We start from the raw sequence: 27,222 nt of genomic DNA, 5'->3' as shown, positions 1-27,222 counted from the left end.
TGCATCTATTTTTCCTGCCAGGACCCATGACAGACATTGCTAATCAACTGTAGCACTCTTTGCCACTGAGATTTTATGTGGCCCCAAATCTTCAGTGACATTGTACTCTAGAAGGTCAAATCCAATAGACTATGGCTATCATTGGAGGAGACTACACCAATTTACTATTCCAGAGCCAGAAAAATGAACCAGCTGACTATCATTTGGATGATTCAACACAAATCTTTCTCTTAAAAATAACCTTCTTGAACAGTGTGAAGAAGAAGAGGAGAGACCCCTGGACCCACCAAAGTCTGTGTGCTGCTGCATCCCCGTGTCCAATGCCTGTGCCCTGCTGCCATTGCCACCATGGTCAAGGGATAGGCTGATGGGGATGCTAATGGAGATAAAGCCAAGGTAAAGGATGAGTCCCAGAGAAAATCTAAGGTGATCTACTAAACCTACTCCTCCAAAGCCAGAGCCCAAGACCAAAAAGGTCCTTGCAAAGAAGGGGTAGAAGGTACCCAAAAGGGAAAAGGGGGAAAGCTGATGTTGGCAAGGATGGGAATAACCCTGCAGAAAACGGAGATGCCAAAACAGAAGAGGCACAGAAAGTTAAAGGTGCCAGAGATGTCAAGTGAAGTGTGTGCATTTTTGATAAATGTATACTTTGGTGATCATACAATTTGAAATACTATTTTTAATCAAGTATTATAAAAATGCAGAATTTTTTTTTAAAGCTATGTTATTAGCACACAGAACACTCATTGTTGTTTGGGGGGAAGGGCATACGTCACTAACAGAATATCCTGGAAGCTAGATTGATATGAGGGGAAAAAAACTGTCTCTTCTAGTTTTGAGAAAATTCCTCTTGGTTCCCAGGAGAAGAGACTCCTTGATGTTGACACACATTAGCCATCTTGGCACAGATATTTTGTGGTGTGGAAAAACTAAAATTCATTTTTTTGTCCTCATCTCCCTCTCTGCCTTCAACTTGACTCCCTTAAACCCAAAGACCTACTGAAATCTGAGCCTAAGAAATGGTTCCCAGTCCCTTAAAAGAGTTCTTTTTTTAGCTTGTGGATCTTCAGATTGATAATTCTGCCATTTTCATTTCCCGAAAGTCAGGGTCAGCTTGTGAAAAGTTGTTAAGCAATATGCTAAGCGTGAAATGTTAACCTTCACTCTAAACTTTCCCTGTTCAGAGCATCAAATGAAGACTTCATTGGGTTTTACAGTGGCATTCTGATTTTGGTAGTCCATTGAAAAATGGAGTTTGAAAGTTGTTATATACTGTTAATGACCATCTGCCCATTTCCTGCCTGCAATACCATGATTGTTTACGGAAAGTATCTTTAATAAAGCTGGATACTGTTTGGCTTAGAAAAAAAATTAACACTTTCTTAAGATTTGAATGATTTCAAGTACAGATTATAACACTGAGGTTCATATAAGCTAAACAACTTCCCCAAGGTAACAAAGATGGTGACTAACAAAACCACAATTCCAACTTGGGATTTCTGACTATAGGTTATAGTAGGATCTCTATGAACCATGGAAACACACACAATATAATATTTATTATGACAATGGTGAATGGTGATAACAAAGTTGACTATTCTTATCAAGACCACTGCCACCAGAGCAGGACATAGGCACAGGGATGGATAGGTGGCTTCATCTGTACATGTGACTTGGAAACACATATAGGAAGTAAATGGGAAGGTATGCTCTCCATCTACACTTGTGCTTCACACCTCCCTAATATGAGAAAACAAAATCCCTGACCATTCACAAAGGTGCTAATAGTGGTCCATGAGCTATGTTTAGTATTTTCAAGGCCTAATGGAAATATATTTACTGCAATAAAAGCATATAAGGCCCCCCAAGCCCCCAACCATCTCATTACACAAATAAGCTGAATCCAGATCTTTACTGCATTTTTTTTTTTTTTACTTATACTCAGGTATTTAAGTCATAAAATGGGAAAACAAATTATTAGTTAATACACGCAGTGTTTTGAGTAGATGGAAACTTCCAAAACACAAGGCCCATAGGAAAAAAATAATAAAGAACACCTTTGTGTTACAAAGTTGGGAACCACTGGTTGAGTCCTTTGTTTGTTGTTCAAATACCCTTGGGAGGACTAACACATGAAGTTGTTGATTATACTTAAATTAAACCAAACCAACTGAGCATAAGGCATTATGCTGGCTGTTATGGTGCTGTGGGGAATACACAGAAGTAGTAGGCATAGTCCAATCTAGGGTGAATGGGTTTAATCAGATAATTTCCTCAAAATAGTTGAGAACAGAAAAGGAGTAAGATCTCTAAGACTAAAGGTCATAGGGGTATGGAGGTAGAGAAAGAAGGGAAACCCACCTACACAAGAGAGAGTAAGCTAGTGTTTGCCAAACATTTGCCATATATATCTTCTCACTTAATTCTTTTCTAAAAATTGAGATATAATTGGTATGTAACATTAGTTTCAGGTATAAAACATAATGACATAATATAAATATTAATTTATATATATTCCAAAATTATCACCACCATAAATCTAGTTAACATTATTTAATTCTTGTAATATCCCTGAAAATTACTTAAAATTATGTCTATTTTACAAAAATAAAACTTAGACTCAAGAAGATTTGACAACTTGTCCAAGGTCACATTACTGTGAATTGATGTTGCCAGAGTTGAAATCCAAGCTGAGTAGCATTATGTCATCAGTGAGTGATTCCTCTATTCCATGATGTATTGTGTTCCTCTTGGGGGTTAGAAGGGCAATGAGGAGACAGGAAGAATGAGGATGAACATGTCTGTCGGCCACAACTTGTTGCCAAGAGCAACATCAGCCTACAGCTCTAAGTACTGAGATTGAGCATCAAGAAAAAGTGGGATCTTTGCCTTCAGTAGCTTTGAAAATATATTTTCAATGGGAAGGATTCCTTTTTTGAGGCAGCAATTGAATTGATTTAAAAAGAAATTTGTTGGTTTTTTTTTCAACAGCGATTCACACATGTCACAGAGAAACACTGGTAAATACCTACAGGTTATCAGGCCAAATGTATGAGGTGTAGCTGTCCTATGCTCTAATACACCACAATGTGGGCAAAAACTTTATGTGAAGGCATTAATTCCATTTGCTCCAGAAGATTTTCCAAAGGGAGCTTCCCAATACATAACAGTCTCTCCTCTGAGTTTACCAATCACTGGTAGGTAGGCCTACCCAATTTCCTCTTGGATTCACCAGTCCTTCCAATGGCCCACAAGATCCTTTATCATCTGAGTTACCTCTGTGACCTTATCTCCTTCTGGCTCACTCTTCTTGTTGTTCTTCAAAAATAGCACTTTCTTGTCTTAGCATAGCACCTCTGGATGGAACATTCTTTTTCTTTCTTTTTTTTTTTTAATCAGAGAGAGTATAAGCAGGGGAGACAGGAAAAGGGGAAGAGAGAGAGAATCTTAAGCAGGCTCCATACTCAGGGCAGAGCCTCATGAAAGACTTGATCCCATGACCCTGGGATCATGACCTGAACTGAAATCAAGAGCCGGGCGCTCAACCAACAGAACCACCCAAGTGCCCCTGGAATATTCTCTCATAGACACCACTAAAGCCTCCTTTAAGCTTTGCTGTTAACTTTCATCTTCTCAATAAGCTCTACTTTGATCAGACTATTTAAAGCTGCATCCCAGACCCATGTTCCACACTGTTCTTTTTTTTTTTTTTCATTCTATGGCACTTCTTTTATAATATAATTTGCTTATTAGGTTTATTGTTTATTTTCTATCTCCTCCAAGAATATAATACCACAAGTTTCCAGTGTCTAATAATATAACAAACAATGAATAAAAATTTGTTGAATGAATGAATGAATGAATGAATTCTGTATATAGGCAAGGCTAGTGGGGAGAGAGAGAGATTATGTTTTAAAGAATTTTCCTCCTTATCCCACCCTAGAACATAATAACAGTTTATACTACTTAAACTCTCTGCCACTAGTTCCAAAGATCAAAAAAGAGCTCTCGGTCAAAAAAGAAAAATATCTCCATGGATGCATCATTTTATAGTACTACAACTTCTACTTTGATTTCCACTTGTCACTTTGCCTACTGTGTTTCAAGTCCTTCATGCACTGCTCCAAAATTGCCTTAAGGTATAAATGCTTATTATTTTCAAGTGAGTCTCCCTCTTTATCCACTAGGCACAGTGCTCTAGGCTTCACATCCTAGCTTTGACATCAACTCTGGACCTGGAAGCTTACTTTGTACTTGATCTCCTGAGCACCTGATTTTTGGCTTTTCCAAAGGGACTTTAGCTTGGACAGTGCTAGGCCTGACTCCTCCCATTACTCTGTGTGGGCTCTAGCCCTTTGGCTGGTCATCTGGCTGGATCAGAACCATATTCCTTCTCTACCTCCAACCTACCCATCCACACTCTCATCAAAGGGTAGGGACTTTAACCACTTCTGTGGTTAAAGGCTAAAGGAGGGCTCCTTGCAATAAGATGTGACCAGGTGCTGTTTTTTAAGCATCTTATTTCTATCTTCTCCACCATTTGAGCTAGAGATATTGTCCTGTGCTCCTTATTAGCTTGCTAATGCTTGCAGTTCTAGAGATGCTGGGGGATTGCCACTGGTTCTCTGATGTTTAACTCTTTATATTATTAAGCAAATGGAAGAAAATGATGTCAATGTTAGGGGTATGAGACAGCTGATAGAAGGAGCAGTGAATTTATTAGATTGCAAATATTTTTAAGTGTTTTTCCAGCACTGCCTTTCTTGAGATCAAGAATTTAATCTACTTAATGGCTGGGTAAACATACCCTGAAATGGAAAAAGAGAATGACTAAGTCTTATTTCCAACATTTATTATGTTTCTTAGGTGCTCCTGATCTAATTTATTTTTCTCCTTTCTTATTTATTTCAGGGTCTGGCCAAATTGTGGTGTAAATTTATTGCTAAAAACATATGGACTTTTTCGCATATTGCTTTTGGTTAAATTTGTTTGTCTAGTAGTCTTCAGTAGAAATTCTAAGAATTATCCTAGTATAGACATAGACTAGAATTCATTCTCGGCACATGGTCAGTGGACTTTAACAGGCTGTCTTCTTCTCTCCCCTGCTTCCAAAATTAGGGTGTCTGGAGAATGCGAAACAAAATTATACAAAGGCGTGACCTCCGGCCTTGCTTCTGTCTCTTAGACTGTGAAGTGCCCAAGAGGGAAAGTGTTGAATTTGGCCTCACTTCACATGGCATTAACTGTAATTCTTTGTGAATTGTGGTGACATCATGGTATACTTTGACATCACTGCTCAGACTCCCTTCTGCTGCTGGGCATATAATGCATAGTTTTTGTTCAAACACAAGAGTCCTTTGTTGAGAAGAAAAGATAGCAGCTGGTCTTCTGCTCTGATACAAATGTGGATCTTACTGGAATGTGTCTGTTCAGTAAGTCACCACAAAGTAGCCATTCTGCTATGATGGTTAGAACTCACTCATACACATCGCTCTGGAAAATTCTGTGAAAATTTACATCTAAAGAGGTCAAAATTCCAGATGTGGCCACAAGTCAGCAAAATTCTGCATATAATAACAATGCTCTCACTCACATGTTTAGGTATATTATCTGAAGTCAATATCCAAAAAGCAGTAGTATGCTGCCTGTACGAGTGTGGCAAGGATAGAGGGGGAAAAAAAAAGGAAAGGTAAAGAGGGACATATCTGTCTCCCAAAATACTTCTGGTCCCACAGCCATCCAAGCATCTGGGATCCCTAGCCAGGACGGCTTCCACCATTCCTTGGCTCTCAAGTCAATTCCTAGTTACTTCCCAAAACCTATGACCTTATTCTAATGTGAAGCTTCTGGGTGGGGCTATTAGTATTCTGATTCAAAGTCAGTCATAAATGTCCTCAACTGACATTTCCTTTTTCCTTTCTTGAGTTCTCCATTAACATTTCTGTCCTAGGGTAAAAGCCGATAAAATGGATCAAAACAGAGTTTATCTAAGAGTTTATATAAAAATATCATCTGTAAAATGCCTCCAAACTTCTGTCCCATACGGCTATCATACTTGCACAAGGCAGAAAAGTTTCAAATCAGTTTGAAAAACTAAAGGTTGTTAATCTCAGATCATTCCCTGAGGAACAAGTCATATCACAAAATATTTGGATGGGATAGTAAACTTCTTTTAATGAAAAAAAAAATTGTTCTGATTGTTTTACTCTTTCAGGGAACAAATAGAGCCATGACATAATCCTCAGTTCTACCATGAGTCTTACAATTGTTAAAAGTATTTGCTCCCCATCTAGAAATTTTATACTTAAGACCAATAGGACCATAGTGCCCATCCCAGTCTTTTATCCATACATTCACTCCTGGAATATCATTACTTATATAAAGAATCTATGTGTTGTATAGCCCTAACTCATGAGAGAGGCAGCATGACATCGTGGCGGGGGGAACAAACAACTCAACCTGAATGTGATAATTAGTACATTTGCTTGAATATATCACACACGTTCACTATGAGATTCAGTTCTCTCATGACTTATAAGAGGATGATCAATCTACTTTATATACTTGTAAAGATTTCACGTGATAGCTTACAGAAGAAGATCTACTACAGGGCCTACCACTTAACAACTCTGATATATGTCCTGGAATTTCTGGGATAATTCTACTCTCAAACCTTCTGTTTTATAGTCCCCATAGTTATTGGGCCATATGTGCTGATTACCTTGGGGGGATATGTGGCCATTGTGCAAAGGGGAGGTATTCTGCTCCTATATGTGAAAATGTGTCTGAGGTTGTAAAGGGTGGCATGGTGACTTGAGCACCTGTAGACTGCTTGTCTCACAGTTCTAGGTACAGGGTCAAGTTTGTAAGAGCTCAGATCCATTTGAGTTCCTCTGGATCTGACAACAGCAAATATAAAGTAAGATCATAACCCTGATCCTGTGGAAGAAACAGACTCTGTTTTAGAGGGCAGAGCAAGAGAGCTTCATTGAAAAAAAAATTTTTTTTAAATTTCCCTCTACCTTGCAAAAGTGGCCAGTGAAATAGCAGCAAGCTTGATTGACTCTTCCGGAAATGATAATTGGGACTTTTTAAGGACTCTGTTAGAAATGTAAAAAGCCTCTCTGGGATTGCTGTTGGAGTAGCAAATAATGTCCTCTGCAGTCCACTCAAATGATAGAAGAATGCTTAGGATTCTTAAAATATCCTTCCTTAGCTCTACTTCTAGACTACTAACCTAGTTAATTCGAGACCACTTTCAAATATGTTTAAGAGAAGAACAATTACTAAGCGTTATTTGTCAACACAAAAGAGATTTCTCAAATTCAGTCTTCTAAAACCTGAAGTCTGGAGCAAAATATATTTTCAGAGGTGGGAGCAAGAGTTTGGGGTCCTGTTTTCTCCATGGGAGTCTGCACCCATAGGAACATGTTAATATATGTGTTAATATATGACAGCTGAGTGTAATGAAAGAAAGTGAGTAGTCAGCAAATCTAGTTGGTCGAAGAAATATTAAAAAATCTATTTGTGTTAATGGGGAACAAATGTGCAATGAATATGAATGTGCAAACCAAAACAAATCAGTTAAAATTTTTATTTATTTATTTTTTTAAGGAAAAGTAGCCTGCTCAAAACTGGGAATTAGAATGGTTTCTCAATCAGAATTAGCAATAAACCAATCAAATAGCAGTCACAAAGTTGTAAGAGAAACATGGACTTACTGATTTTTAATGGGCTCTATATTTCCTAAATCTGATGTTAGGTCAGCCTCTGGATGTGGTGACTGGATTGAGTGGGAAGAAGACTGACGGTTATCCACTTGGTCACCCTTTCAAACTCTATCTAGGCTTGTGAGTTTATGATAATCGGTTGTATTTCGCTGAATCACTACAATACTGACTGTGGCAAAAATAAACTGCCCTTTCTTTCATTTTAGACAAAACCAAATTCACTCAAAGGCCCTGAAATAAAAAGAAATGACTGCATACATTTTTCCCATTGAGAAAGATCAAGAAAATTCCACTAGTCACCCACTCACATTCATAAAAATGAACTATTATTCTTTCCTATAATAGTCCTAGTTTAAAATCAGCTGAAACTATAAATTTCAAATCCGACGGAATTTGATACTTAGCATATGTCTAAAAATTTACATTTAAATCTCAACATACTTTAGGATTCAAATTTTTGTAATAGGTATAATTGGTTTTTAGTCAGTTTTCTAAAACTACCTTAAAAACGAGCACAGAAAGCTTATCTATGTGCTATCTTCTAACTTCTATGAAGATACCCAATTACCTGTTTCAATGCCCTCACATTATTGCTTCCTGGTTGGACCAGGGGTAAAGAAGAGGGGAGATTTTCATGGCTCATGCAACAGTCATAATTTGACAAATACTAAACCAACTAACATATCTTCTGTATGTATTATGTATAAGTTATATAAATTTTGGATAATTGGTTTATATTAAAATAATACGCAATGTGTCCTTATCAATACAACTATGTGAATCTAAAATAGAAATGTCCCCCAATTCTGCAAGACTGGGCCTACTAAATACCACATTTGCTAGAAAAACATGCTTTAACCACTGATTTTAAGGTTTTCAAGTGCTGTCATGTCAAATGGATTCTTTGCATGGTTTTGACCTAGTCTTCTTGCCATTTTCTATATTAAAATTCCACTTGTATTAAACTATTTCCTGTAGATGCAGGCATGTTAGAAGGAATCACTTACTGGGATATTTACCAAAGAATAGATGAAAATAGGGGCACCTGGGTAGCTCAGTTGGTTAAGTGTCAGACTTCGGCTCAGGTCATAATCTCACAGTCCGTGGGTTTGAGCCCCACGATGGGCTCTGTGCTGACAGCTCAGAGCCTGGGGCCTGCTTCCGATTCTGTTTCTCCCTCTTCCTCTGCCCCTCCCCAGCTTTCAGTCTGTCTCTCTCAAAAAATAAATAAACATTAAAAAAAATTTAGAAGAACAGATGAAAATATTTGTTAGTATCAGCATTACAGCTTTTATGAATATGGTGCTGCCCAGAACATGTGGGCATTGAGTTCTCAGATGATTTCTAACCTCTATTTCTAAACTCTTTCCAATGAAAGTGTTAAGACTAAGGACACATGGATTTCCCTTGTCACTTGCCTTAGCAAGGTGTGGTCTTCCCAGCTGAAGTCCATGAAGCCTCCTGTTTTGTGGTTAGTGTTGCATCAGAGTCGAAAGGAAGGTAGAAAATAAATAGTGTCAGCCACAATTATTCTTAAGAGTGGGAGATTATACTAAGAAATTGTAGACTGTGGCAAAGGATGTTTCTCACTTGTCAAATGTGATGTCAAGAAGAGACAACAATAAATAACTAGTGAAGGGGAAAGTATCATGATTATCAGGAAGCCACGACTATGTCCCCCAGGTACTGACTGATGTTTTGCTGAGTTCACGAAGCCTTACACAAACTGCATAGATGACAAACCTAGGTGATTTTTTTTGTCACCTGTCTAGAAAATGGCAGACTTGGGGTTCCAACCTCTTTGTAATACTTCATTCCTATTACACTGGGTGGTCTAATACACCAGAGGACTTTTTTTTTTTTTTTCATTTAAATCCAAGTTTGTTAACATACAGTGTAATAATGATTTCAGGAATAGAATTTAGTAATTCATCACCTACATATAGCACCCAGTGCTCATCCCAACAAGTGTCCTCCTTAATGCCCCTTGACTATTTGGCCCATCCCCCCACCCAACACCCCTCAAGCAAACCTCAGTTTGTTCCCTGTATTTAAGTCTCTTATGGTTTGTCGTCCTCTCTGTTTTTATACTATTTTTGCCTCCCTTCCCTTATGTTCATCTGTTTTGTATCTTAAATTCCACATGCGAGTGAAATCATATATTTGTCTTTCTGACTTATTTCGCTTAGCATAATGCACTCTGGTTCCATCCATGTTGTTGCAAATGGCAGGATTTCATTCTTTTTGATCATCAAGTAATATTCCACTGTGTGTACATATGTATGTATGTGTGTGTATATACATATACATATATACCACATCTTCTTTATCCATTCATCCATCAATGGACATTTGGGCTCTTTTCATACTTTGGCTATTGTTGATAGCACTGCTATCGACATAGGGGTGCTAAACATAGGGGAGCACGTGCCCCTTTGAAACAGCATTTCTGTATCCTTTGGATAAATACCTAGTTGTACAATTGCTGGGTCATAGGGTAGGTCTATTTTCAAATTTTTGAGGAACCTCCATACTGTTTTCCAGAGTGGCGGCACCAATTTGTATCCCTGTCAGCAGTGCAAAAGGGTTACCAGAGGACTTTTAAGTCAGCTGTCTGTATACTCAGAGGAGTAGGGAAGCACCACTGGGATGTAGCAGCTTCTTATATGACAGCACACTGTTTTAAGACATAGTTTTTCAGGGAATGTTTGTACCTCTGCTTTAAAACCTAGCCTATCATGTATCAATAATGTTCACTACGTTTGTTTCTTAGACCCAACTAAGGACATTCAAAAGGGGAAGATGGTTCTGCAGGACAGTCTCTTGGGACACAAAAACTTCCCAAAAAAGATTCCAAGGCTTTTTCCAATAGTATGAAGCCCCTCCCCCCCACCTCCGCAAATTTATTTTCAATGCTTGCCGGTAGCTTGGCTTTGGCATTAAGTCAGCTATTACCTTAAGCAGAGGGGAAAACATCTTCAGTTGCAGTTGGCAAGACTAAGGGGAAGGAGGGGGGCAGTGAGGAGGGAGAAGACGGAAAGGAGATGAACTCAGCCCAAACACAGCTCACATATGGGCGGCCTGACCCAGCAAAGACCTCAAAAGCCCTGCCAGTAGCCATTGAGTACGACCTCCAGGCGAACTTTTGATTTGTACCACGCAGTGTCAGGAAGAAGAAAGCCCAGGATGACACATGGCCAATTCTCTAGCATCCTGACTTGAACACCTGATTCACACATACAGTACCTGCCTCTGCTCCCTCCACCCAGCTTGGGTCAGAGGCCAATTCGTGAGGCAAGAAGGATGCGTCCTGATACCAAAGCACCATTACACACAGTCCTGACCTCCTCTGTCAAAGGCAAAATAAAAACATTTGGAAAGCATGTGAACAGAGTATTCTCATACTAGTTTTTATTTGAGAACCTCACATAATTCCAAAAAACAGGAACATTGGCAACTTCAGCTCCAGAAATGTTCAAGATTCCTGTCACAGGACAACTACAAGTAAAAAATGAGGACCATGGGAAGCGTTAGTTAGGTGGGAAGCTGGCAGCCCACTTATGCTCCTGAAAGAGCAATTCTGTCTCTGCGCCTGAACCCAAAGCTGTCCACCCCATTTTCCATAAAGATTTCCTAAAGAGAGGGCAGAATCCCTGGCCGAATATAATCATGCATTGCTTTAAAATGTGTACATTGTCAAGGTTACGTTTCTGGACTAAGTGCTTATCTGGTAGTTCCACAAGACCCACTTCTTTTGCAATGGGATTCGAACTTTCTTTCAGACATAACTGCTTTCTCAACTACAATGCTGGCATTGGGTCCAATTAGATCTGAAGAAAAGGCTCCATTTTGTAAGTGGTCATTTAAATTGCAGACGTGGATTCATCCTGCCAAACTTGTACATGCTATCATAAATCAACACCCGCATACATAGCAGGCCGCAGCGCTCTGAAACACCTCATTGGTATGCAAAGAGGCACAGCTATACTTTTCTTTCTTTCCAGCAGACAGCATCTCACCATTTTCATGGTTATTCTCTGAGCTTGTGAGCAGCAGAGGGAGAAAAGGTAGGGAAGAATACAGGCTCCAGGAATCCCAAGCCCAAACTTTTGTAAATTGCCTAGAGAAGCTGAAGAAGTTTCAGGGCCATGATCTCCATCACAATGAGCAAGCCCTTTACTCAACACCCTTTATGGGAATGTATTGTCCTGGCTGTTGGAGGGTAAACAGCTGAGAAGTCACAGCCCATGCTTTAGAGAGCTTTGTAAGCTAGAAGTATGGGTACAAGAGGAGTAGGTGGTGAGCTGGTGAGAATGAAAAATGGTACAGCTGCTGTGGAAAGCAGTATGGAGATTCCTCAATAAATGAAACATAGAATTACCATATGATCCAGCAATTCCAGCTCTGGATATATACCTAGAAGAACTGAAAGCGAGGACTTAACCAGATAATTTGTAGGCCCATGTTCATAACAGCATCCTTCACAACAGGCAAAAGATGGAAACAGCCCAAGTGCCTACTAGCTGATGAACAGATAAACAAAATGTGGTATATACTGTTAAATTAATTAAACAAGGAGGCCATTAGACTGATGTGGCTCTAACGCCATGGCAGCCTACGTAAGGAAACCTAGATCTAAGTCTATAAATGCCTCAACGTTACAAAATCAAAACTGCAAAGACAGCCAATCAGTAAGAGTCAATTAGGCTCTAAGTTATAGCCAGTCAAATAATTTCCTTTCTTTGCTTCTGCACTTTCTTTAAATAAGTCTCTCCCCCGGCTCCTATTGGTAAGTGCTCCCAACCATGTCCAGTGTGATACTGTCTGATTCTAATAGGAAAACACCCAAATAAACTCACTTTTTAATATGCCTCAGCTTATCATTTTAACATTTCACACACTGGAATATTATTCAAGCTATAAAAAGGAAGGAAAACCTTACACATGATACAAGAGTAATGAACCTTGAAGACTTTAAGCTAAGTTCAATAAGAGACCAAGATTACAAATACTGTATAATTCCAATTATATGAGGTACCCAGAATAATCAAATTAATAGAGACAGAAAATGGAAAGATAGTTAGCAGGGGCTTAGAGGAAGGGGAATGGGGAATCACTGTATAATGGGTATGGAGTTTCAGCTGGAGAAGATAAAAACGTTTGGGGATGAATGGCAGAGATGGTTACATATACAGCAATGTATATGTACTTAATGCTGGTGAACTTGAACTATCTATCTAAAATGGTTAAAATGCTAACTTTTAAAAAAATTTTATTAAATTTTTTTTTTTAATGTTTATTTATTTTTGAGAGAGACAGACAGAATGCGAGTGGGTTAGAGGCAGAGAGAGACACAGAATCCGAAGCAGGCTCCAGGCTCTGAGCCGTCAGCACAGAGCCCGATGCGGGGCTCGAACTCATGAGCTGTGAGATCATGACTTGAGCCAAAGTTGGACACTTAACTGGCTGAGCCACCCAGGCGCCCCCAGATGGATTTGAACTTGAATGCAAATTCTGTTACTTATTAGCTGTATGACCTTGTCCATGTTCTCACATTTCTCGATGTCTTGGTTTCTTCTGTAATATAATTCCAATAACACCTTCAAAAGCTGTTATGAGAATTCATTATAACAATGTAACGCTCTTAAAGTGTACCAATGGGAGAAGCTCCTAACACTATTAATTATAACAACAAATACGGCTGTGGAAGCTGAAGAAATGAGAAAGGCAAGAAGGAGATGCTAATGTGCGTTTTTAAATATTGTTCGCTGCTATTCTTTAAAACTCAAAAATGGAGCTCTCATTTTAGATAAAAATATTATTATTCATTATTCAGGTGACTTAATTTGCTCCCTCAGAAGCTGCCCACTGACCTAGGATAAAGAAGGAAGATGGGAGTATTCAAAACAGGTATCAAAAACTCAGAATTCACCACCACGAACACATTGGTTGTGCCCTTAGCCAGCCGCCCAGTCCCCCTGCTTCTCCATGTCTGACCTACTTATCTGCATGTGTCAAACACCTCTCTATGAGGAAGAAAAGTCTTCACAGATTAGATACAGTAACAGATTCTCTACAGGAGCACACTCCTGTATCAATATGGACAACTGAGAATTGTCTGTCTCTGTTTGTTTGAATGGGAGAATAAAAGGTTTTATGTAGTAGCTTTGGGGTACAGATGGGACTAGTTTCTCATCGGCCTGGGAAGGGTTGATAGAGGAGGTGAGATGTGAGCTGTGAACTAAGGAATGGCGGCAGTACTTTGGAACAATAAAGGCAACCTGCCAAGTCCCCCCCAAATCGGAAGCAGACTAGAAGGCTGGCCTGGGGCTTGAAGCCAGGTGGGTCCTGATTCTAGTGCTGGTACTGTGCTAGACACATTCCTCCAGGCTGCACACCAGAAACTTCTTCCTTAAAGGCCCACAGAAGTCTTGCTGGAATCCATTAAAACAGTGTTTGAACCCTGGTGAACTTTTGGCTGAAGAAGAGAGGAGGCTCATGTTTGCAGCAGAAGGTTCATCTTGTCCTAGTACAAAAAGATTTTAGTAAGAACCAACACAGAGGTTTTCCATGGCTTGTCTATCAATATTAACTTCTGAGCATTTCCAGCCCATCAGATTCTCCCACTAAGGGATGAAGGGTGCACCTTACTGTCCAGGGAACAGAATGACTCGGGGTGTAACTACTCTCCCGTAGGCAGTAGGCAGTAGCAAAATCATATCCATTTCTTAAGACATTTTTAAATGTACGAGCCCACACTGTAGTACCTTGTTAGAATTACTAATAATAATGGAAGATGGTAGAATTTTAAGGCAACTGCAGAACTATTACCTTAATAGATTGTTTCCTATTATGGGAAAATATCTGGGATATTTCTTAGACAATTTCTAAACAACTAAAAGTCTGGACTTTTAAAATTTCTAAGAGCCTATGTCAATAATTTTACATTATCCCACAGAAGCTACACACACTTAATAAAGTCTACTTTTATGTAGACTGAACCCTGATTTAGAAATATACAAGCAATTTATAAAACTGTCACCATATGCACAGTCATATATAGCATCCCTAAGAGGTCCCTAGTGGCCATGACCGTTTTAGTTGCTTTATCCCCTAGTCAGGGCTAATTAGGTCAATAACAGAGACACCTAGACCAGACCAGATTGTCTTCTTGGGATTTAAAAAGTGACTGGAGACAGAGGAAGACAGAAGTCTTCGTCCAGATCTGGGCACATCTGTAGCTAAGGACCTCAAAGCTGCCCTAGTTTCTATGTTTCCTGAGGTCTGGCCCTTCAGCTTGCTCTTTGATTCTGGCCACCCAGTAACTGTTTTTCTGAATAAATAGTTGATAGTCCTATCATTGATCTATCCCTTCAATAACCCTTTCTTTTGAATTTTAGTTGAACAGAATACATTTCTATTGCTTGTAACCAAAATAACTTTAACAAAGAGATACATATTTTGCTAGGAGGAGCATTTGTTTTCCTATCCTGAAGCTAGGTATATAGAAGAAAATTTTGTCAAGAGGTATGCCTCCAGCATTTTAAAAAGGGGAGAGGGGTGCTTGGGTGGCTCAGTTGGTTAAGTGTCCATCCGACTCTTGTTCTTGGCTCAGGTCATGATCTCGTGATTCCTGAAATTGAGCCCTGCTTTGGGCTCTGCACTGATAGCACGGAGCCTGCTTGGGATTCTCTCTCTCCTTCTCTCTCTCTGCTCTTTCCCCACTTGTGCTCGCTCTCTCTCAAAAATAAATAAATTGATTAAAAAATAAAACTAAAAGAGGAGAGAAAAAAAAGCAAAGGAGTTAAAGGTTTTGAGAAATCCTGAAGAAAAGAAACAGAAGTGAAGGAAATAATGCCAAAGGAAACCAATAGTAAATCTATAATTTTCTGGACTTAAAAAGAAGTAGGCTTTAAAGACAGTACAAGGCTTGGGACACCTGGGTGACTCAGTCGGTTAAGCGTCCGACTTCGGCTCAGGTCATGACCTCATGGCTTGTGAGTTTGAGCCCCACGTCAGGCTCTGTGCTGACAGCTCAGAGCCTGGAGCCTGCTTCAGATTCTATGTCTCCCTCTCCTTCTGCCCCTCCCCCACTCACATTCTGTCTCTCTCTCTCAAAAACAAATAAACATTAAAAAAAATTAAAAAAAAATAAAGACAGTACAAGGCTGGAATCAAGGGAAAGATAACAAAAATAAAATCCATACTTTCAACAATAACAAATTGCACTATTTTCCTTTTAAAATCACCATTTGCACAGGTTAAGAGTTTGTATTTTCCTATCTTAAGGTTTTAAAAAACTTGAGTAGGTGCTCTTTATCTGATATGCAAAAGTATAAGCTTTCAAGTCTGACGCATCAGAGTCCAAATACTAACTCAGCCACTCCCAGGATATATGACCTTAAGCAAGCAAATTAACCCTTTGGGTTATACATGGGGTTCGTGTGAGGTTTAGGTCAAGCACTCGGCACAGTGCCTGGCATGGTTAGTGCTCAGTATATGAGGTGGATTATTTTATTATTCTTACAATTACCATGATGAGGATTTTAACTCTTTGCCCTTGCCCATAAAAATGTCTAGCCTATGTATCCTTTGGGGAATGGTCAGAGATACAGAGAGCTGCAGAGTCAGCCTGTCCAGGTAGTGATGCAGGCTTAGAAGTGTCCACGCCACCTCATGGCTGGAGCAACTATTCAGCTTTATCAAATGGCTACTACGTCATAGTGCAGACCAAATATTGCAGATCTAATTTTTTAAAAGATATGTTGTGAATATGGACTTTTCTTGGAAATATATTTACATATTGGCAACTAATGCAAATTTTTATAAAACCAGACTACAGCCTCTGAATAAAAGTTGTCAGTGGCAGATATATTTGGTTGGAGGATTGCTAGTTTGCAACCTCTGCTTCAGGGCTATGATAATCATCTCGGGAGAAAACGAAAACTATACTCCAAATTATAGAGAGAAACCTGGAGAATACTTGGGAAAATACCAGGCCACGCTTACGTAGCCCTGATGAAACCATTCTATACACACACTCCCTAAGAAAGCATGTTTTAATGGGGCGCCTGGGTGGTTCAATTGGTGAAGCATCCGACCCTTGGTTTTGGCTCATGTCATGATCTCACGGTTTTGTGGGTTCAAGCCCCACATTGGGGTCTTTTCTGGCAGTGCGGAACCTGCTTGGGATTTTCTGACTCCCTCTCTCTCCCCCTCTCTTACTTACACTGTCTCAAAATAAATAAATAAACTTTAAAAGTAGTATGTTTTAAATGAGCATAAAAATGTTTCTCTGAAAAAAACCCATGCGTGAAGAGACTCAGTGTTCCTCTGACCTGATGGTATCCTACTCCCTTCCAAATACCTTGTCAGCACTAGCTGCACATACCCCTGCTCAGAGCATACCTGGGGGAGGGAGAGGGCAGGGGCCAGTAGAGCTGCACTTGCTTCACCATTGAGTATATCTTTGCCTTAACTAGCTGAATTGAATTGTATCCTTTACCCCAGCAAACCATATCCTTGCAATCACTATGCATAAAAAGAAAAAAGAAAAAAAAATTCATCCGTACCTAGGTCACATAAAAATCTAGACTGGAAATGGCTGCAAGACATTGTATCATGTTACTCAATAAAAAGCTGTTTGCATGGATGGGAGAATCAACAAATTAACAAGCCTTTCTGACAACCAACAGTAATACTGAGGTTTCTCCCTCAGAAGCTGAGAGTACCCAATGCGAAGAAGACAGCAGTCAAATATGCAGTAGGTAAGAGCTTGGGAAAGCAAAACACTGGCTATGTTCTTCCATTTCAATGTGACTTTGGCCATTTCTTCCCAAGCTTTCCTAACTCCCCACTCACTCTTTCCCTAAAATACTTGTTTGTTTCTTTAAATCACCTGTCACTCTCCTGGCAAAGAAACTAAAGTTATACTCAAACTTAGTCATAAACCTAAGTGCACATGGGACTAGCCAGCCACCAGTTCCTGGCCACTGTGTGATTGCTACAGCCTGCAGGTGCAATAGGTTTGCACTTGGCATTTCTGCAGGAATGGAAGTGGTGTGTGTTAAGTTTTTTAGAATGTTTATTGTTGGCAAGGTTTTCCACTTGTATTTTCTTTTATAGTACAACAATTTTTAAGTGAATGGAATGTTCGGTGATAATTTGGCCACAAGGGAGGGAAATTTAGCTCAGGGACTGAAATGTACTCAATAATGGTAAAAGAGACCAACAAAATGAATAAATAATTCAAATCAGAAGAATGCTTTAAATGCTACAGGTCCTTAAAATCACACATACAAAAAGCACTTGCCCTTAATACAGACTAAAGAGCACTGTACTTGGAGCCAGAAGACATCCAGCTTTGAATCTGGGCTCCACTACTTGCTTTCTCAGAGACCTTGGGTAAGTCACATGCCTGCTCTGATGCTCAGTGTCTTCAGAAACCGAGTGAGGAGATTCAGCTGGTGATCTCCAAGGTTTCTTTCAAAGCCACTGTTTTGTGATTAGCTTTGTAAAGAGGTTCAAAACATTTCCCAAGCCCTCTGAATTTGTCTTGGCCTCTGGGTTCTGTTAACCACACAGATTGTTTCTTGCCTTTCTGTCTAGATTTCTCAGATTCTTAAGTGTTCCCTTGGATCAAAAATAGGCATCCCACAGCAAAAACACTTTGTACCTTCCTGATTTGAAGTCCTCAAGGCAGTACAACCAAGAGGCAATAGAAAGAACAGGTGGGGTGTATGACACTAATTTTAGGTGTCTGGGTGGATTTTCCTGATACTGGCAAGTAGCCCTTCCTACGAATGTTCCAGGAGAGTCTGTGGCAACCATGAGTATGTTAAAACTTGGGTAAAATTATGTTCATGGCTCAAAATCTGGAAGGTACCTGATGCTTTAAATTGTTTTTATTAAGGATTTTGATAATTAAAGTAGCTACAGCATTAAAAAGAAACTATACCTTTACTTGATATTTCTTTGGAAATATGCCAATCAGCTAGTGTACAATTACTTACTAATTACCCTTCATATTTACATTTGAGTTTTCATGTTAAAAATTTTGTTTTAATGTTTATTTATTTTTTGAGAGACAGAGATACAGTGTGAACAGGGTAGGGACAGAAGGAGAAGGAAACACAGAATCCAAAGCAGGCTCCAGGCTCTGAGCTGTCAGCACAGAGACTGATGTGGGGTTCAAACTCACAGACCATGAAATCATGACCTGAGCCAAAGTCGGATGTTTAACTGACTGAACCACCCAGTTTCATATTTTTAAACAATTATATGAAGTGACTTCAGACACCCAGTTTCAAAAAGCTTTCCTGATTTTTACTTTACTATTTAACTTTTTTTTTTTCTAAACCTAAGGAAAAGTTTCAAATCTTTCAAATTTCTCATATACTTAAACTTTGCATTTCAAGTTTCTGGGAGGACCTATGACCACAAACTTAATAATTATATTAATTATGGAGAGAACTGAACTAATTAAAACTATGTCTGAGGATCATCTACTTGAACCATGGAATATCCTGTAGGAGCAAACATTCTTCAGATCTATTTTCTAATATACATTTGGGGAAAAAAGTACATCATACTGGAATCCTAACTGATATTTATGGTCTTTGGAAACCTTGCATTTTGTGAGACTAATCCCAGGAAGGATCTAAGGGCTTCAGCAATGAGAGTTCATCCAGAGAATCTGATATGGGTGATGTACTAAGCAAGCCAACAGTTATGTTGATGGCAAAGGTTCTGGGTAGACCTGGCCCATCCCCTAAGTCATGGTAAATAAAGAATGGATGGCAGGAGTCCCCAAATTCTAAAGTATTTCTAGCCTAGTATCATAAAACAAACAAAAAAATTAACTTATATAAATGGACTTTGTTTCAGCCTGAAGGAAATGAGAACAAGGCACAAATAAAATAAACTGAGGGTTGATGGGGGGGTGTGGGGAGAGGGGAAAATGGGTGATGGGCATCGAGGAGGGCACTTGTTGGGATGAGCACTGGGTGTTGTATGTAAGCGATGAATCATGGGAATCTACTCCCAAACCCAAGAGCACAATGTATACACTGTATGTCAGCCAACTTGACAATAAATTATATTTTTAAAAAGATTAAAAAAAAGACATTCAGGATGAATAATTTTTGTGATTTAGAGAGGGTTTGGTCATCGGAGACAAAAACAGTCAACAGAGAGATTTATTGATTTGTCAATTCATTCACACAACTGTCTGCTATTGTGCAAATCAATCTAAATACACAAAGAATAAGGTGGGGGTCTGCCAGTAAGGGGGTCTCAGTTTAACTGGCGAGATGGTCATGAAAATTAATATAAAGACAAAGGAAACAAGAAAGTAACAGGTACAAGAGATGAGAACGAATATTAATTCCCCTGGGAAGTTTCCCTGAAAGACTGAGTGCTGGGGAAAAGATAACTTGAGAGGGGACATCAAGGCCTTCCAGCCTCCTCAAAAGTAAATTCCAACACTCTTCCTACCTGCTTCCACTGCATCCTGTACATGGAGTGTATCTCTAGTTTCTAGCCAGATGCCTAGCATTAGATGCTCAATAAACTGAATGACCGAATCAACAATACTTGATCTCTAATCCTCATTTCCCTCCTCTATAAAAATGGTAGCATTACAATCCCCCACAGGCTCACGAGAGAATTAAAGGAGGTAACATATGTAAAGTGCTTACACGGCACACTGCCTGGTAGGTGAACAGCTTAATAAAGATCAGCTCTTATTATTAATCTTAGGCATTCTTACCTTTTCATAGGCGAGAAAAACGAGGCTTAAAGAGCTGATATATTACTCCATGATCACACAGATAGTAAGTTTAGAAGTCAGACTTCACCTTATATTTGACTAAGTCCCAAACTCATCTTCTCCCTCTTTTTACATGGTGCTCCTGCTGATTATAGTTATTTGTGTTTGAGCCTCATCACCTTAAGACGGGAAGCCTCTTGAAGACAAGGATCATGACTGTCCAAGAAAGACAGATATTATATGTTTTCACTCATATGTGGATCTTGAGAAACTTAAAAGAATCCATGGGGCGAGGGGGGCGGAAATAGATGCAAACAGAGAGGGAGGGAGGCAAACCATAAGAGACTCTTAAATACAGAGAACAAACTGAAGGTGGACGGTGGGGGGGGGGTGTGTGTGGGGGTGAAGGAAAATGGGTGATGGGCATTGAGGAGGGCACTTGTTGGAATGCGCACTGGGTATTGTATGTAAGCCAATTTGACAATAAATTATATTAAAAAAATGTGATTGAGGCTAGCTGGACCTCAAATACCTCAAATGTAAAATGAAGCATTAAATTGTAAGACTGTAAATTCTCATTTTAGTTTCAAACTGTCTTCTGTGAAATCACTCAGTGAATTAAGCAGCAGAGTTAATATCTGATACAGCTAAACAGATAATGCTTTGTTGAAAATTTACTATACTAGGAAAATACCTTCTCAAGTCCAAATTTGCTTCGCTCAGAAGAAAAAAAAAAAAGGAAAGATGTGCGCCTTCCAGTTTGATATCACTATCCATTCATTCAGCATATATTCATTCAAGACCTGTCGTGTGCCAATTTCTAAATCAGTTTTAATACATACAGATAATTAGGGTCATAAATGACTTCTTGAAACAATAATGAATGAAGACGACACCCTTGTAGAATAATGGGTTAGTCATATTAACTCTGTCAAATAGTGAGGTCACGCTCTATTTAAGGTCACAGAAAACACAGCCTTTAGATTTAGTCCATAGACTTTTGAATCTTTGTACTACATTTTTAAAACAATGTTCTTTTTTTAAAAAAATGTTTTAATTATTCTTTGAGAGAGACAGAGAGACAGAGAGAGAGAGAAAGAGAGAGAGAGAGAGAGAGAGAGAGAGAGAGACAGAGAGAGAGCAGGTAAGGGCAGAGAGAGAGGGAGACACAGAAACCAAAGCAGGCTCCAGGCTGAGCTATCAGCAAAGAGCCTGATGCAGGGCTCGAACCCATGGACTGTAAGATCATGACCTGAGCCAGTTTTGGATCCCCATCCAACTGAGCCGCCCAGGTGCCCCTAAAAACACCTTTCTTGAGGTATAATTCACATACCATAAAATTCACCCACTTAAAGTGTACATTTAATGGTTTTAGTACATTCATGGAATTGTGTAACTATCACCAACACTGGTTTAGAACATTCTCATTACCCCCAAAAGAAAGCCCATACTCATTAGCAGTCACTCCCCATTACTCTAATCCCCAGCCTTAAGCAAGCACTAATTTACTTTTTGTCTCGATAGAATTGGCTTCTTTCACTTTAGCATAGTGTTTTGAAAGTTCATTCGTGTTATAGAGTGTATCCACGCTTCATTCCTTTTTATTGTAGAATAATATTCCATATAGATGGACCACATTTTATTTATCCTTTCATCAGCTGGTGGACACTTGGGTTGTTTCTGCTTTTTGGCTGTTATGAATAATGCTGCTATAAATAACTGAGTATAATTTTGCGTGTGTGTGGACATATGCTTTTATTTCCCTTGGGTATATACCTAAGAGTGGAATTGCCTGTTCATATGGTAACACTGTTTAACATTTTGAGGAACTGCCAGACTGTTTTCTAAAGCAGCTGTACTATTCTGCACAACGTTTCAAGATACACACACACAGACACACACACACACACACACACGAATAACTATTTGGTGTAAATGTTGCAGTAGTTCTAATGGAATACCGGCATAGGTAATAAGGTGATTCTCCAAAGTTAGAAACAAAAAATAGAAGCAGGGCATATTTTTTAGTTTAGCTACGACTGCTGTAGGACAATCCTAAAATTTGTATGGAACCAGAAAAGACCCCCGAATAGACAAAGTAATGTTGAAAAAGAAAAACAAAGCTGGAGACATCACAATTCTGGACTTTATGGTGTATTACAAAGCTGTAATCATCAAGACAGTATGGTACGGGCACAAAAACAGACACAATGATCAATGGAACAGAATAGGGAACCCAGAAGTGGACCCTCAAACATATGGCTGACTAATCTTTGACAAAGCAGGAAAGAATATCCAATGGGAAAAAAAAGTCTCTTCAGCAAATGGTACTGGGAAAACTGGACAGTGAGAAGAATGAACCTGGACCATGTTCTGAAACAATACTCCTTGAGAGGTGGGTTTGAGTCTTGGTCATCACTATATATTAAGGGATACCCTAGTGACTAAGAGTGATTATTAAGTATTTTTTGAACAAATAAATAGCTCCAAGAAGTCACTGTGCAGTAAAGGATAACCTTTGCCCAAAGAGACGTGTGGCTTTTACCCTTGGCTCCTGGGAGGTAATCTCTAAACCTTTGTAATTTCCTGACCAATAGGGTGTTTTTGTTTGTCTGAGAGTTGTGGGCCATGCCAGAGAGTCTATGCTAATAATGTGATTTATGGTGAGGGCTTTGGGCCACATGGTATCAACTCAACCTCTGGAGAGGCTGGAGACTAAGGTCAGCCATGCAGGTGGTCAACTACGTCTATGTGAGCAAACCTCGATAAAAACTCTGGACACCAAGACTTGGGTGGTGCCCTGCTTGACAATACTCCATGTGTATTGTCACACATCATTGCTAGGAGAAGCAAGCACAGTTTACACAACTCTACTGGGTGAGGACAACTGGCAGTTCTGTAGTTGAACTCTTCTGGAGACTGCTCTATGCACTTCTTCCTTTGGCTGATTTTCATCAGTATCCTTTTGCTGTAACAAACTGTAACTCTGAGTACAACAGCTTTCAGTGAATTCTGTGGGTCCTTCTAGTGAATTATCAAACCCGAGGTTTGGAGATGCCCAACTTGAAGCTGGTATGAAGTGAGGGTAGTCTTGGGGAATCTCAAACTTTGTAGTTGCCAACAATACTGAAACACTCTTAAAGATAATTAGGTAAAATTTAGTACATTTAGTATTTTTGCAAAGAAGTGGCCTGAAGAATCATCCATGAAACAAAGCATAATGAGATGACTGAAGAAAGTTGCCAGATCCTGGCAGGGCTTTCATTTAACGAAACACGGAATCCTAAGCCATAGGGTCCCTTACCTGAGTTATACACAGCTATATCCCTACTAACAATGAGGTGTGCTCACTGAAACTATGCTTTATTGTGAAAATATCTTTTCCCAGAAGAAAGAGTGACGCGCAAGAGAGAAAACAGGATTTTAATTGCAGCTTTACCTTTTGGTAGTTGTATGAACTTCTATGGGCCACAATCCCCCCGGTTGTAAAATAGAAATGATGAAGAGATCCTAAAGAATTGGCACAAACACATGGTGAAACGCACAGTGTACTCTGAAGACTATATGGCACAGAAAAGGATAATAATTTGAATTTTTTTCTACATTAGATTCACTCTGTCTTCATCTACTTCACTAAATCTCTTTGGGGAAACAAAATCTGTCTTTCCCAGCCACGCTTAATTTCAAAGGGCAAACTGAATGGATATAACTTTCAAAAAAGGTTTTCTATGAAAGCTATAGGAAGAAAGGTTTCCCGCCTCACAAACTGAATAGCAAGATGGAAAAAACATTCCAATGTAACAGAGAAACGTTTTCCATGAGTAGACATGATACGTGAGTTAAAAAAAGGATCTAACTGGGATGGCAGGAAGGAAATATCATGAGATGAATGAGGACCTAGGAAATGTCACTTTTTATATCTCTTAGCTCTTCAAGGAGAGAGGATACCTCAAGGAGCTTTAAAACGGTATGCATTCGTTTGACTTCAGTTTTCTCCTGAAAGAGACAAACATTTAGATTGACTTGTTACCTCACTAGTACGAGGCCCCTGAGAAGGTTAATCATGCATAAACAGGGCTGTGACTATATAAACTCAATGGAAACACACCTTTCAATTAAGAAGGCAGAGTTAAGAGGGAGAGAAAAAGGATGCAAAATCCCTGCGTGAATATCATATGGCAGACAGACACGATACATGCATTACTTTCTCGTTGCTCACCAATGCCCAAAACCAATGCCCGACCCTCGTCCTATGTTTCATTCCCAGGAAGGGCCACACCACATGCACACACATTGTTCAAACTAGAAAACCAGGCACCATCTTCAGCTCTCAATTTTCTCTCCTGCTGCATTTAACGAGTCACCCAGTGCATGGATTCCATCTCCTAATTTGTATTAAAATGTCTCCTCATTCCACCAACAATTTCTGCCCCCTTCCAATCTTTTGCCCTCACTGCAGACACAGTTCTCTTTCTGAAATACACATCGTACCCTATCTTACTTCTGCTTGAGTTATTTCAAAGGCACTCTTTTGCCCTCAATATTACAAGTCCCCAGTCTTCTTAATACACCTGACACATCTCCTCATGACATAGGCCTTGATGCCCTCTTTTTTTTTTTTTTTAATTTTTTTTTTCAACGTTTTTTATTTATTTTTGGGACAGAGAAAGACAGAGCATGAACGGGGGAGGGGCAGAGAGAGAGGGAGACACAGAATCGGAAACAGGCTCCAGGCTCCGAGCCATCAGCCCAGAGCCTGACGCGGGGCTCGAACTCACAGACCGCAAGATCGTGACCTGGCTGAAGTCGGACGCTTAACCAACTGCGCCACCCAGGCGCCCCGGCCTTGATGCCCTCTTTAGTCCTTTATCCTTCCACTGTCATTCAATTCTAGCCACTGGTTAGAGTCTTTTCAGTTCTCTTCCTCTGAGCAGGTCTTGACCCCATGCCTTAATTAAATATCCCACCTGTCGGCCACAGGCTAATTTCCCCTATGTGGTTCCTACGCACTATGAGAAATATATGTATGGGGCGCCTGGGTGGCTCAGTTGGTCAAGCGTCTGACTTTGGCTCAGGTCATTATCTTGCAGTTTGTGAGATTGAGCCCCGCATCAGGCACAGAGACTGCTTTGAATTTTCTGCCCCGCCCCCCACCCCGCCGCCCCGCACTTTCCCTTCTCTCTCTTTCTCTGTCTCTCAAAAATAAATAAAAACATTTTAAAAAGTAGATGCATATACACATACGTATGTGTGTATATATGTATATGTCTGTACTACTATATAGAAATAAACAGAGATGTATGCTATTGTGGGTTGAATTGTGCCTCCCCAAAAGATGCTGAAGTTCTCTCACCACTCCCTCCCCTCCTCACCTACGAATGCAATCTTATTTGGAAAGAGCCTCTTTGCAGATATAACCAAGTTAAGATGAGGTCATACTCAATTACAAAGGGCCCTAATCCAGTATCACTGGTGTTCTTATAAGAAGAGACACCAGAAGGCGGCCATGTAAAGGCAAAACAACAGGCACAAGGGAAGATGGACCTGTGAAGACGAAGGCAAAGATTGATGGCTGCTATTAGAAGCTAGGAAAAGGCAAAGCAAGAGTCTACCCAGAGGCTCAGAGGAAGCATGGCTTGGAGGACACTAGCTTCCAGAACCGTGAAAGAATAAACTTCTGTTGTCTTAAGCCACCCAGTAAAGAAACCCACTGGATAACGAAATTTGGGCTTTCTTTACCCTGAAACTAAAGCGCACAATATAAATGATTACAGCAGGTAAATGAAGCCAAATCCATACTCTACAAAGAGCACTCTGTTTACAGTGAGGAGAATACAGTTGAGTGACTCGAATGTACATTTTTGTATTCAGGGAGAGGCATGTAGTATAGTGATGATAGTAAAATTTTCTGTATATTTGTCAGATCCCTCCTCAGAGTGTATGTTCAGAGACTGTTGTTTTCTCCTCTTCATTCATCTATCTTCAGTATCGAGCACACCCACAGGTAATTCCTAAGTAAATGTTTGTCACATGAATAATTTTTTTTTTAAATAACTAAATTATTCACAATAACCCTACAAAAGTATCACTCCTGAAGGAAAAGGTCTTACTTTGTCTCCTCAGTACTCAACATCTAGCAATGTTTTTGGAAGAAGAAATTGAAACAATGTTCAGAAACTAAGTAACTTGCCAAAATTTAACTAGTAAGTAGTAGCTCACTTAACACTTCATCTTTACTGTATCACAGGGAGGAGAGAAAGAAAGAACACACATTAAATCTTTTAAGCACGGACCATGCTTCCACATGGAAGTAGACGGCAAAACACAGAAGGAAAATGGCCAAGTCCTTGTTTCTGACATCACCACCGTTAGAATAACTGGTAGACATTTGATACTGGTGACTTAGGTCACAGACAGAGATGGAGAAATAATCATCCCATTTAATTCATTTCTAACTGCTCACCTCAGGAGTTATTAAAAATGGAAAGAACTTCTGTGTTAGAAGCATGGTTCATTGTAACATTGCCATAGTATAGATGTCAAAACCCCATGATCCACTTTGCAGCTTACTTTTTAATTGTATTATTCATTTTGAGACAATATTCTATTCTACAAGGTATTACTTAGAAAAAATTCTTCTTTTCTTTTTCGAAATGCTTTATTTTCTAAAATAGCAATAAGCAATATTACAAATGTGTGGATTCATTACAAAAGAGCTGGTTT

At 39.5% G+C, this 27,222-nt stretch overlaps 1 protein-coding gene and 1 pseudogene across 7 annotated transcripts in view; one reads left to right on the top strand and one right to left on the bottom strand.

Annotated features, from left to right (window-relative positions):
* The window catches only part of ADAMTSL1 (ADAMTS like 1), an 873,125-nt gene that overhangs the window by 256,007 nt on the left and 589,896 nt on the right, over positions 1-27,222 (bottom strand). The window lies entirely within an intron of this gene.
* Positions 349-972, top strand: LOC109247067 (non-histone chromosomal protein HMG-17-like; annotated as a pseudogene).

Source organism: Panthera pardus, unplaced genomic scaffold, assembly GCF_024362965.1.
Source record: "Panthera pardus isolate Hobbes unplaced genomic scaffold, ASM2436296v1 HiC_scaffold_20, whole genome shotgun sequence".
Taxonomy (NCBI): Eukaryota; Metazoa; Chordata; class Mammalia; order Carnivora; family Felidae; genus Panthera; species Panthera pardus.
This window is presented reverse-complemented; position numbering and strand designations above follow the sequence as displayed.